Genomic DNA, 14,523 nt, shown 5'->3' with positions numbered 1-14,523 from the left:
CAACACAAAGGGATCAAACTATGACATTACATTATGAACAAACACCCGAGCATAGCAATCATTCCACTACATAAACAAGCAATATTAGACTACATCACCTTCACCCTCATGTCAAAGAAGTCCTAAATTACTTAGTATATATAAGTTGAGGTACACAATGTCTAAGGAGGGACCAGGGACAAAACAGGTGCATTGTATTCAAAACAAGAATGTTAATAGGTTAAAGAGAAATAATAGGTCAATTAAAGGTTCAAATTAGGGATCAAGGGATACTTGTTTCCTTTGGGTTGTTCCTTAGGCTTAGATGGACTAGATCAAACATGGCCAATGATCATTTCCTTAACTCCTATCCTATAACTTTTTATGAGACTAACCAGGTAAGTTCTAGATCACATAACACACCGACTAGGTAAAGTACCATTCTCATTCATGGATCGAGGTTTATATCACATTAGTACATATTCAATTCATATTTGATCAACCATTCTATCCTATCACACGTTCTAATGCCATGTCTAGATTCTATATTGGTGATAACTCAATATATGTACACACTACATTATAACGCAAAAATTAAAGAGGTATCATTCTAATATCAAATAACAATATGTAAGCATGGTCATACAAATTAGGCTACACCAAGTTCTTTTATTTTTAACCAAGTTACACACAGAACACAACATAGAAAAACATCACAACACACTAAAATACACTAAAACACCACATGCTAGTCTAACTAAGATAGTATAAATAACGAGAAAATAAACATGATAATAAAAACACTAAGTTGTGGTACATCCCTACCCCAACTAAAGAAGAAGAACTATCCCAGTGCATCTCTATAAAAATATCAAAATAAAGAAGTGAAGACATACATGGGTGCCCTAAGCATCAAATCATGAAATCTCCTCAGGAGGAGCAACAGACTAGGCCCCAGAATCTCAGCAATAGTGGACTCAATCATCGTCAAGGTGCTCAAATTAATGTGGGCATTGAAGGTGTCCGATCCATTCAATGGTGGAAGAATCTCAGAGTTCAAAACTATCCATGACCCAAACCAGGGCCTAGCCATGATGGTTATCAAAAGTCCCACGTGGACAAGAGATCACCCCCTATACCTATCCAAATTAAACCCAATATCCCCCAATGTCGGATGAATTCAAAACATATAACAAGATAGCTTGCAAATAACATAAAGAAAGTCAAAACATGTCTATAACCAATGAAATATGACTGGCCAAACAATCGGTCAACATCACCCAATATCCATAGTAATCTAAACAAAGCATTCTAGGAAAAGAACAAAAATCAGTCTAGATCGGGACATGTCCCTAACTCTTATAGATATAAATGAGAATAAAAATAGAAATGTTAATAATAATGAAAGTATCTTTCAACTCATATCTAACAATAAATATTGGTGAAATGTCTAAGCCTTTCGGGGGATGAAAGCTCACCACTTCACCATAAATCAATGAACCGAACTGACTGACCTAAGCACCGAAGAGTAGAAGTAGCTCTAGTGCCTATATCGCGTGGGGATACAACATAGGGAGATGGTTAGTGGGGTGAACACCTAAATGTAACTCAGGGATAAGGATAACATAATTCGATGATCAATAGTTCAAAATCATTCAAAATCATCAAATGCGTATATATACATATATCATATGTCGGGATAGGAAACAAGGCTTAAAATGCTATTTGAAACTTTATACTGGATTGTGTAGCTCAATCATCATAATAAAAAAGGCATCCATAGGTTACATGGTCCCATCTCTCCCCCAGCTGGTAGGGCCCCAATGGGTGTGGCCTCACGAACCAGAGGGTATACATATACGTTATGAGGGATTCAAACCTCCGTGCATATCAAGGTGACATGAGCACAAAATCATGCAATAAGATGTCGGGGACTCGACCTTCCCAATCATATCATAATAATAATAAGTGGTACTCAAGCTGTAATGCCCTGAATCTGATACCCAGAATGCTACACGATGCTCGTGACCCCGAAGGACCAAAACCTAACCCATGACTGATATTTGTTCCTGTACACTACATAATATACTATATAAATGCAAAAATAAAGGCTGAAAGGTCATAAGGTTGAAAGATCTGATAAAACATAACATCTAAAGATAGGGTATATCAATACTAAAACAACTGAAATAACTGTCTGAACATGCTAGTTTGACAGCCTCTAAACTGTCTGAATAAGGAGTTGATGGGACATGGCCCCAATTAACTCCAAATACTAAAATAAATTAATTGAAGAGATAATAAAGTAATGGTTATGTCCTCGAAGGATGAGGACTCACTGCTAACTCTGACTGTTGAGACTGGAGTACTACTGATGCTCTTGAACTTGTGCTTTTGAACCTATGGTATAAGAAACCATAGACCAAATACGTCAGTACGTTTAAATATACTGATATGCATGGGAGGTAGGCTGCATGCAAAGGGATCACATGCATGAACTATATAACTGAATAGATAACATGAGTATGAGAATACATGTATGAATACATAATAAGTGTAACTGAGTTCGTGGTAACATGATTACTGAGTCTGAGTACTGATAACATGAGATACTGATAGCTATATAACTGAAATAACTATCTGAGTTCTTTTGCTGAGAATGAATGACTATGTCTGACAGTCCTGATCTATAACTGAAACTATGGGAAGTAATCATCTAACCGACATGGCCTAAAACTGAACTGGTAGGTTGCGACCTATAACCCCAGCTGGCAAGGTGTCAGTAACATGCCACGGGTAAAGACAATCTACGAGTAAACCCTCTCTGACTGGGATCTCTTTCGTCAACCACTCATAGTAGGAAAACTCAAATAAGGGTGTATAATACCTAGACTCGTAGGGTACATCTCAACCTACACTGGCTACCTAGTTTTGAAACGCAAGGATTTCTTCTAAGGATCACATCCTCTACTGAGTGACAGTGTGTATCCTCATCCGTGGGTTCACTCAGAGCTGAATCCTACTCCAAAATGAAGAGACACTGAACTGAGTTAAACTGAACTAAACTATTACTGATCGTATTGTTTAACTGATTTGAACTGAGTTCACTAAATTCTGTTGATTGATGGAATACTACTGAAATCTGATAACTGACTGAGATTACTGAGTAAGACTAGACTGATACTAAGTTTTACTGAGTAGTCCTGAGTCATGTGACTGACTGAATTCTAGGATCATGGCTTGACTGAGAGTATCATAAAAACATGACACTGGCTCTTGGTACACATCTAATTGTTGGGTACAAGTATCCCCAGGACTTGATAACATGAAACTGACAAAGCATAACTTTCTTGAATACAAGACCAACATCACAATCCATAATACAATAAGTTAGAGATTTTAAGAAGTAGAAATTCTAAAGCACCACTTGGGTTACACATGTGTCCATAATTCATTGACTAAGACATTTCATCAAACATTTGACAAGCATAAACTTGTACATGATTGGGGATTTTATATTATCATACTAGTATGGCACTTTTCCTTTACATAGCCATTTAATCAAACACATGGGGAGCATGCTTTGGTTATACAATCATCGACAAATCTAATAATCATGGATACATCAATCAACGTATAAATTTAAGGGTTTATTATGATTATTATACAAAACACCATATCCCAGGGTGAATCATTGGAATATATAATTTCAAACATGAATCAAAATAGCACAACATTATGAACATGAATTTCAATTCAATTTAAATCATGAACATTCATAATTACACAAATCTTGGATTTTGAAAAGAGATTCTTGAGCTTCATGGGTGAAAGGGACCCATGAATCAACACATGACATACCTAGGTTGTGAGTTTCTTGAGGTTCCTGGACTTGAAGAACTTGGAATCTCTTAGTTTCTTGAAGAATGATTAGGATCTTATTCTTGGAGATTATCTTTCATAGAAAATCATAATTTGATGTTGTAGATGGATAACGAATTGATGAGCCTTGGTCTGATATAATTAGGGATTTAAAAGAAAGGAAAAAGACTCAAATAACCTTTTAAAAATGAATTTAAAATAACTGAACGATCTATGTGATGGTGGGTACGAAAGTCTGTCACTGGGTTGACGGTCCGTCGGTTTTTACCATCGCACTTGGGTAAAATAGGGGTTCACTATTTCTGTTGCAACGGGTTGGGCGAAGGTTCGTTGATAGCTCAACGGTCGGTAGGACTGAGCCGTCGCTCTTAGGCAGAACGTGATCTCACTACCTCCACTACGACGGTTTGGGCGATGGTCCTTCGCTAGCTCGATGGTCCGTCGGCCCTCATCGTCGCACCTGGGCAGTTTTGACTGCTTTCTGTAAAACAGCCATAACTTTCTACTCTGATACCGGATTTGGACAAAATTGGTACCATTGGAAAGCTAATTCAATTTCCCACATGAAAAAAGTGAAAATCTTAAAAATTCCACATATATAAAAGTGGATTCATCTTTCAAATTACATTTCTAACATACTCAGGATGATTTCAAGCTAGGTAGAACTACGGGGTATTACATGAAATTTCCGGTCAAGTAGACACCCACATTCGCAGCCACAATTTTTAGTGTTGGTCCCTCGGGGACCTCCACTATCACGACTCATCTACACAACCATTATTAAAGCCAAATTTAAAATAAGCATCACACATTCCCGTTCATTGAACCACATTACAAATTAAGGCATACGTTGTTGGAATCATCATAACAACTACACTTGCATGATAATATCAACAAGCCACACCATTTATTTTCACTTAAGGTAATTCACAACCCCCTTGGTTCAATTTTACAAATTCCGGTCATAACCTTTTCAAATGTCACAAGTTTGGGAAATCATAATCCCTAGTTTATTAACTATTCCCATGCATAAAATTTGCTTTAAAACCATCATCTAAACTTAACCCATGCAGGGAAAAACATGAAAAATCACCTAAACATTAATTATACAAAAACCCTCAACCTATGTTTTCAAAATAACTTTAAATATCTCATGAATAATACTTAAAAACATATGTTTTTTACAAATTAACAATAAGGGAAGAGTAACATGCCTGAAATACCCATTGTTTGGAGAGACAATTTAACCCTTAAAGCTCTGCTTGAGAGACTTTAAGAGAGCTTATGAAAGTGTTTTAGTGAGTTAACAATGTTATAGAGTCTCCAATAGGATTTTATGCCGTGGATTACAATTGGGGCAGAGGGAAAATGTCCAAAGTTCTCTTAATAAAAAGACTTAAAATTGTCGCAAGGGACTACGAGTCACAATATGACTCGTATAGACACATTACGACTCATCACAAGTAGTCGTAGTCAAGTCAGAACAACCATGGCCCTATAATAGTCTGGCTACAATTCATACCACCAACTCGCAACCATACTTGATGTCTCACAACCTCTTCTCACTCAAGAAAAAAATAAATTTTGAATGACATAGTGGACACCGTAGGATTTGGACAAAATGACTTATCACGAGTCTTTATGACTCGGGACATTAAGTTGTAATAAAGAAAGTGTCTTGGGACAAACTTTCTAGACACCTTATGACTTTGTCATTACAACCGGTATAAAGTCTTTACAACTAGTTGAGAGCCACTCGTACTCAGAGCATAATACTAAGTCACTTTTTCTAATTAAGTCATGATCGAGTCCCTACGACCCATCATGACTCCCTATGAATCATTATGGGAGTCCTAGTTAGGATAGTGAGGATAAAATTTCAAAAATTTTCAAGGATCAGAAAATCAGGGAATTACATACTCCTCCCTTAGGATCATTCGTCCTCAAAAGATAGGACAAGGCATTTATTTGCATGATTTAACTCCACATACCATTACTCTTACCTTTAGAAAATACAGAATAGAAGTATGCTAAGGAATACACATACCTTAAGAATGATTTGCCAAAATACGGAACAAGAATGGTACTTGGACAACATGTCCTCCTCGGTTTCCCAAGTTGCTTCCTCAACCTTTTGGTTCCACTAAAGAACCTTCACTGAAGCCACATCTTTTATCCAGAAATAATGGACTTGCCGATCCAAAATCTCAATTGGGACCTTCTAAAAGGACAAGGAGACCAAAATACCTACCTCCTCCAAAGGAACAACCGTAGAAGGATCACCCACTCATTTTCTCAACATCGAAACATGAAACACCAGGTAAATGGAGCTCAAACTAGAAGAAAACTCTAATTCATATGCAATATTACAACCCTCTTCAACACCAAGTACGGACCAATGTAATGGGGACTGAGCTTCCTCTTCTTACAAAAACGCATCACTACCTTTATGGGAGACACCTTTTAAAACACCCAATCACTAACACTAAACACTAACTCCCTTCATCTCACATTCACATAGGACTTTTGGTGACTTTGGACGGACTTAAGTCTATCCCAAATCACCTTAACCTTATCCATGGCTTAGTGAGCCAAATCAGGGCCAAGAACTTATTCTCACCATCCCCAAGCAAATAAATAGGAGATCTACACCTCCTACCATATAATCCCTCAAAAGGAGCTATACCAATTCTTGAGTGATAATTGTTGTTGCAGGAAAATGCAATGAGAGGCAAGTGGTCAACCCAACTACCACCAAAATAAAAAATACAAGCCCGAAGCATATCTTCCAAGACCTGTATTGTCCTTTTTTCCTGCCCATCTATCTGCCGATAAAAATTGGTACTAAGGGTCATCTTAGTCCCCAAGCCTTACTGGAATGGCCTCCAAAAATGAGATGAGAACTGGGTACCCCGATAAGAGATGATGAAGACTGGGGTACCATGAAACTTCATAATCTCCTCAATAAACAACCTGTCAAAATTCTCAGAGGAGAAATTAGTCCTCACTGGCATGAAGTGAGCAGACTTAGTCATCCTGTCCACAATGACCCAAACAGAATCAAATTGCTGGTGAGACCGCAAAAGACCAGTTTCAAAATCCATCTTAATTATTTCTTATTTACACACTAGCAGTTCAATCTGTTGAGTCACTTGCTGATGCAGCATGTACTTAGCCACAAAATTATCCACACCCCGCTTCACGTTATTCCACAAATAAATCTCCTTAAAATTATGATATATTTTCATAAAAATAGGATGAATAGTATAATACAACTCATGAGTTTTATCTAAAATCCTTCTTCATAACTCCTCAACATCAGAAATATGTAATCTACCTTGCTACCACAAGATACCATCATTACAAATCTAAAAAATCATCACTTTCTACCTACCTACATCATTCTTGATTTACATCAGAATAAGATGCAACACTTTCTTCTCCTTTACTTTAGCACCAAGAGAGGACCTTGCCACCTTGTGAACAATCATACCGCCATCATCAAAATCTAAAGGACGAACTCTGACATTAGAGAAACGGTGAATATCCTTCACCAAATCCTGCTTTTCCTTATCCATATGGGACAAGCTTCCCATGGAAAACCTACTAAGAGCATCAACAACCATGTTAGCTTTACCTAGATGATAGTAAAGACTAATCTCATATTCGTTGAGCAAATCAAGCCATCTCTTTTTCCTGAGATTCAATTTGTTCTGGGTAAACACTTACTGTAAGCTCTTATGAAATAAATAAATATCAACATACAACCTAATCCCAACAGAGATGCATCACAATAGACAACAAAACCATCAATGACTTTAGGTAGAGTCAAGACCAAAGCCAAAGTCATCTTATTCTTTAGGTTACGTAAACTACCCTTGCAAGCATCAGACCACAAGAATTTCACTTTCTTCTAAGTCAATCTAGTCAATAGGGCAACAATAAAATAAAAACTATCCACAAACCTTCTTTAATAACAGACTAAACCTAAGAAGCTTTGAGTGTAGGTTGTATTCAGGGGCCTAGGCCACTTCTTAACCACTGTAACCTTTTGTGGATCCACTGTGATCCCTTAACTAGAAACAATAGAACCTAGATAAGTCACAACATTCAACCAAAACTCACACTTAGAAAAATTTGCATAAAATTATTGATCCTTTATGGTCTGTAACACAAGGCAGAGGTGATCGACATGAGCCACCTCACTTATAGAATACACCAAAATATCATCGATAAAGACAATGACAAAAAAGTCAAAGAAATGATGGAAAACCCAATTCATAAGGTCCATGAATGTTGCCGGGGCATTGGTCAAACCAAAGGATATCACCAAAAACTTAAAATTGCCATGCCATGTTTGGAAAGAAGTCTTAAGGATATCCGCCTCCCTAATGTTCAACTGATGGTACCCAGACCTAAGATAAATCTTTGAAAAGAACTTAGCACCCTGAATCTGATCGAATAAATAATCAATCCTCGGAAGGGGATACTGATTCTTCATGGTCTCCTTATTTAATTGATGATAATCAATAAAAAGCAAAAGGGTACCATACTTCTTACTCACAAAAATAAAAGAAGCACCCTATTGAGGCACACTAGGGAGGATAATACCCTAATCAAGAAGATCTTTCAACTATTCCTTAAGTTTCTTCAACTCATTCAAATCCATTAAGTAAAGAGGGATAGAAATAGGTCGAGTGTTCAAAAGAAGATCAATCCCAAAACCAATTCCCTATCGGGAGGAATATCAGGAAGATCATTAGGAAAAACATCAGGAAACTCATAGACCACAAGGATAGTCTGCAAGAAAGGACCTTCATATCTAGAATCCTTAACATACACTAAGTGATAAAGTGACCCTTTAGAAACCAATTTCTGAGAACTAAAATACAAGATGAACCTTTCCTTAGGTACTAGGGAACTACCTTTCCACTCCGTCACCGACTCATTAGGGAAATGTGTATTGACCCTACGTATCCAAAAATCAAGATATGTATAGCACGATTTTAACCAATCTATCTCCAAAATAACATCAAAGTTCAACATGTCAAACTTTATTAGATCTACCAAGGTCACCCTATAATGTATCGATATTACGCAACCCATATAGACCCTTGAAGAGATAATAGAGTCACCCGTTAGGGTAGACATAAAAAGAAGGTCTAAATACATTCAGGATCAAAACCAAAATGGATTGCAATATATGAGGTCACATAAGAGAGTGTAAACCTGGGATCAAGTTGACAATATACATTATGAGAAAAGAGTTTGTGCGTACTAGTGACAACATCGAGGGGTGCCTCAGAATCTTGGCAAGTAGTAAGAATATATAGAAGGTTCTAACTAATGCCATCGCCAAAAATAGAAGTAGCACCTTTTGGTGCGAGAGTTGATGAAGTAGCAACAGAAATCTTATTTGCTCCAGAAACAACCTTAGAAGGAAAATCCTTTTACATATGACAAATCTGACTGTATTTAAAGCATTAGTTCCTCTATTTTTCATAAACACCATGGTGCACCTAACCGCAGAATCTACATGGAGGATACAATGGAGCCAACTTAGCCCCACTAGCTTGAGGCTGGAATCCTAGTGCTCTAAACCTAGTGTTATACTGCCAATAACAATCACCCAACTACTTTGGATAAGGTTCACCATCCATAGAGTAGGAATCGAAACTTCCCCACTTCTTCTTAGACCACTTTTCGCCATCTCTATCATTCCACTATTGGCCTCTACCCTAATCCAAATAGCAAAACTTCCTATTATTCCTTTCACTCATCTCTGCGTACTTCTTCTTTTCTTTTTGCACTAGTTTCATATACAAAATAAGAATAAATATGTCCATATCCTTGATAAATAAGGAAACCTTACTCTACAAGATAAAATCATGGGACAACCCCGAAGCAAACTTCCTTATTCTAGTCCTCACGCTAGAAACCAATTCAGGACCATAACGTGACAACTGATGGAACTTTAAGTAATAATTCATTAATGACATCCTTCCTTGTTTCAAATCAATGAACTCATCGGCCTTTGACTTCCTTAACTTATGACAAAAGAAGCGATCATGGAAAGTAGTAGATAAATAATCCTGCAAGGTAGACTTACCATCATAACTCCTTGACTATTCTTACTTTTCATACCATTGGTATGCTACCCCATTGAACTGATAGGCTGTAAACTATACCCCTTCCAAATCAGAATTATACATCGCACGGGAGATCTTTTCCATCTGATCAATTAAATTTTGAGGATTTTCCTCAACCATATAACCAGTAAAAATAGAAGGACTTAACCTATTGAATTGGACAACTCTAGTGGCCTCAGATGATGGAGAAATAAAAGCAACACACTCAGTCTAAGAGGCTACCAACTGGTTAAGCCAATGAATCAACTAGCAAAACTCAGCGTTTGACAGGCCAACCTATGGTACCTGAGAAAGGATAGGGGAACCTATGAAGATCTATTAGGGCAATAAGAATTAGTGACTTTAGATTTGGTTTGAACTATTGTATTTGGACGAGCTTCATCTATATTATCCACAGACGGGACAAAAAGGTTCCCACGATTATCAAATCTTCTTGTAGGTATTATTTAAAAGGAGAAAAAATAGGGATTAGAGAGGTTAAAGACCTTAGACTCTATATCTTGAAAATGGAATAATAAGAAAGGGCAGCATTCCTAAATGTCTTGTAGCCTCTCCCTTAAAAGTGTGGTGCGCTATGCATTCATAAATGAGACTCTACTTTACATGACTTTGTTGGTCACCTAATGACACTAATCTTAGCTCTGATACAATCTCTATCATGACCCTAACTAGGGCCTGGACATGAGAGTGTCTCAAGTCCCACATGGACCAAAGATCACCCTATGCACTTAACCAAATAAAACCTAACATCCACTAATGTCGGATGAATTTTGAACATATAATAAGATAGCTTGCAACAAACATAATGAATGTCAAAATATGTCAATAACCAATGACTGATGACTGGACAAATAATCGACCAACATTACCCAATATCCATAGTAATCCAAACAAAACTTTCTAAATAAAAAACCAAAACCAATCATAGTTAAGACATATCCCCGACTCTAATATATAATAATGAGAATGAAAATAATCAAGAAAGTTCTATCAACTAAGATCTAAGAATGAAAACTGGTGAAATACCTAAGCCTTCCAGGGGATAGTACCTCACCACTTCACCACAACACAATAAACAAAGCTGACCGACCAAACTCTGTACATGAAAAGTAGAAGTTGCTCTAGTGCCTGCATCGCATAGGGATACAACATCTAGAGATGAATAGTAAGGTAAACACTAGCATTTAACCCAGGGATAAGGATAACATAGGTCTATGATCAACAATCATTCAAAAATAATGCACATAATCAAATCCATATATATATATATATTAATATATATATCACATGCCGGGATAAGGAACAAAGCTTAACATGATAATTAAAACTATAGCTTGGATTGGGTAGCATAACTATCATAATATACAAAGGCAACCACAGGCTATGTGGGCCTAGATCTCTCCCAGTAATAGGGCCGTAGTGTGTCTGGCCGTATGAACTAGAGGGTATACATATGCATTATAGGGGACTCAAACCTCCCTGCATATAAACATGACATGAGTACCAAATAATGTATTATTATTGAACATCTATTCATATAGACCCCATGTCGGGAACTATGATTTCTAGGGTTGGTCCCTCGAGGACCTCTACTTTTATGACCCAGTTACACAATCCTTATTAAAGCTCAATTTAAACTAAGAATCACACATTCCCATTTATTAAACCACATTACACATTAAGGCATACATTTTTGGTATTATCATACCAACTACAATTGTAAGGTTACATCAACATGCCAAACCAATTATTTTTAGTTGAGGGAATTCATGATCCCCATTAGTTCAATTTTATAAATTCCTACATTTCTCATAATTTAAAACTAATTTCATGATATGGGGTTAGGTTCATAACAACTTCAAAAGTCATAAGTTTAGAAAATCATAATACCTAGTTCATTCACAATTCATATGCATTAAATTTAATTTAAAACCAATATTTGAACTTAACCCATGTAGGGACAAACATGAAACATTACATAAACATTTGTTATACAAAAAGCCTCAATATATGTTTTTAAAATCAACATAAGCATCTCATGAAAAATACTTAAAAATATATGCTTTTTACAAATTAACAATGAGAGAAGAGTAAAATGCCTAAAATACCTAAGATTGTAGAGAGAATTTAACAATTAAAGCTCTACTTGACCTACTTCTTTGAAACCCTAAGTATGGCTGCTTGAGAGAATTTAAGAGAGCTTTAAAAAATAGTTTAGTAAGTTAACAATGCTAATAGGGTCCCCAATAGTGTTTTAGGTCATGGGTTATAGTTGGGGTAGATGAGAAATGTCCAAAGTTCCCTTAATGAAAATATTAAAAATTGTCACAAGTGTCTATGGGTCACTATATGACTTGTATAGACACATTACAACTCATTACAAGGAGTAATAGTCAAGTATGAACCTCTAGGGACCCATACTAGTTTATCTATGAATCATACCACTAACTCGTAACTATACTTAATAACTCATAATCTCTTATCGTACTCAAGAAAACAAAAAATTTGGCATGGCACACTGGACACCCTATGATTTGGACATAAAGACTCTTTATAAGTCTTTACAACTTGTGGTATTAAGTTGTAATGAAGATAGTGCCTTGGTACAAACTTTATGGACACCTTACAACTTTTTCATTATGACCCGTAAGAAATCTTAATGACTAGTTAGGAGCCACTCATACTTAAAGAATAATACTAAGCCAATTGGTCTGATTAAGTCAAGAATAAGTCCCTACGACCCATTATGACTCCCTATGATTTATTATGGGAGTCGTAGTTACGACAGTGAGGATAAAATTTTAGAAATTTTTCAAGGACCAAAAACCCAGGTCATTACAAAATTGCACCGCTACTCACATTAACCGCAGTTGTAGTTATTATCTCACCCATTCGCAAGTTGCTGGCTCCCACTCCTATCACTTGGACCTCAGTTAAATAGTTCTATGATGACTATAGGCTAGTTGTTTGAGCTTTTTTAAACTCCTCTCTTTGACTTCTTCTTTTTCCCTAGCTTGCTCTATCATCACCCTTTTCTGACTCTTTACCTTTTTTTTTATGCCTCAGATGTATGTCACATCCTTAATATAGATCTCTTTTATAATATGCATCATGGAGTCAAAAAATCTAGGAATGTCTTTAAGGCTGTATCCTTTATGGCGGCCTATAAATCAGACAACACCTTATGGATACATGCCAAATCAAGTGCTTGCACCCCTTTAAACTTCTGATTAATTCTCTACTCAAAACTATCAAATCGTGACTAGATCTACCGTATCTCATGCCTAATATAATTTTTTACCCTAGGTTGCACCATTTCTTCAGTTTTTGTTACTTTTCACTCTAGGGTGACTAGGTATTTGAACACATCATTCAAAAATTCCCACAAGACTAAAACATATCAACCTAAAGGTAGGCGTAGTGCAGATGGTCTCGAGGAAGAAGAAATTGAGGCAGATTATTCCCTAGAGTTTCTAGATGTTTCCGCATTAGCAGAGGCCTATGGCTTGGATTGTAAAATCTCAACCAGTGTGTCTCTTTGGTTAAGAAACTCGAAATATCAATGTCTATATGCATACCAAACTAAAAAGTTTCTTGTAGTAATGTCGCACCCACTTTAGCCCTCGATATTAGGTTGGCATGATCCTAAATCAATGGTCCAATGGACCATCAAAATTATCCATGTTAGATAGTAAAAGACGCCTCTCATCTAAATATATCTGAGTTGGCAAGTAAGGAAAAGGTAGAATGGTGTCGGTAATAAAAACTTTATCATGGATTGCTCAAGAAATAATCTTGGCTATGTCAATTTCATATTCCTACATGATAATAGACACTAAATAAGCTCTGTTGGGGCTTAAAATATTATCTCTAATCATCAAACTTAATCGACAGCAAGCAAATCTCCACCAAGTCTTTGCGGTAAAGCTCAAACTAGCCTTAAGGATATGTAAAGATGATCCCACAACACATGGCTGATATAGGGTGTATTTATACGCCTAAGCACCATAACTTAACCATATTTTAGCTATGTATAACGAATAAAGTTCCTAGTTTCTTATGTTTTTACTCTACTTCTATGTAATTGAGCTAATTGATGTGATTAGCATGATTTCAGATATTAATGAGGTAGATAGACAAATAATGGGAATATGGAATGCGGATGGCATATGAAATAAGAGAGAGTAGCAGTCTAGACTAAATGTGGTGCCTAAAAACTGTCCAAGACTAATTTGTCATGTAGAGTTAGTCTAGGGACATAAAAGGAAATTATGAGGAAAAAGTTATTAAAACTACTTGATGCTGAAAAGTCACGTATTATTGACTATTCTATATCTTTTTTGAATTGGAGAGTGGCGGCTTAGCACCAAGGGAGAAACACAACTTCATTTTCACCGCCAAGATTGTGTTTACTTTTTGGTATGATGAATCTTTCTATTGTTATTCCCATTTTATTCATGAGTAGCTAAATTTATTAGTTAGGGTTATGGAAGCCTTGTAGTATACAATCTAT

The sequence above is a fragment of the Capsicum annuum genome, chromosome 3, assembly GCF_002878395.1.
Source record: "Capsicum annuum cultivar UCD-10X-F1 chromosome 3, UCD10Xv1.1, whole genome shotgun sequence".
Taxonomy (NCBI): domain Eukaryota; kingdom Viridiplantae; phylum Streptophyta; class Magnoliopsida; order Solanales; family Solanaceae; genus Capsicum; species Capsicum annuum.
Note: the sequence above shows the minus strand (reverse complement) of the source record.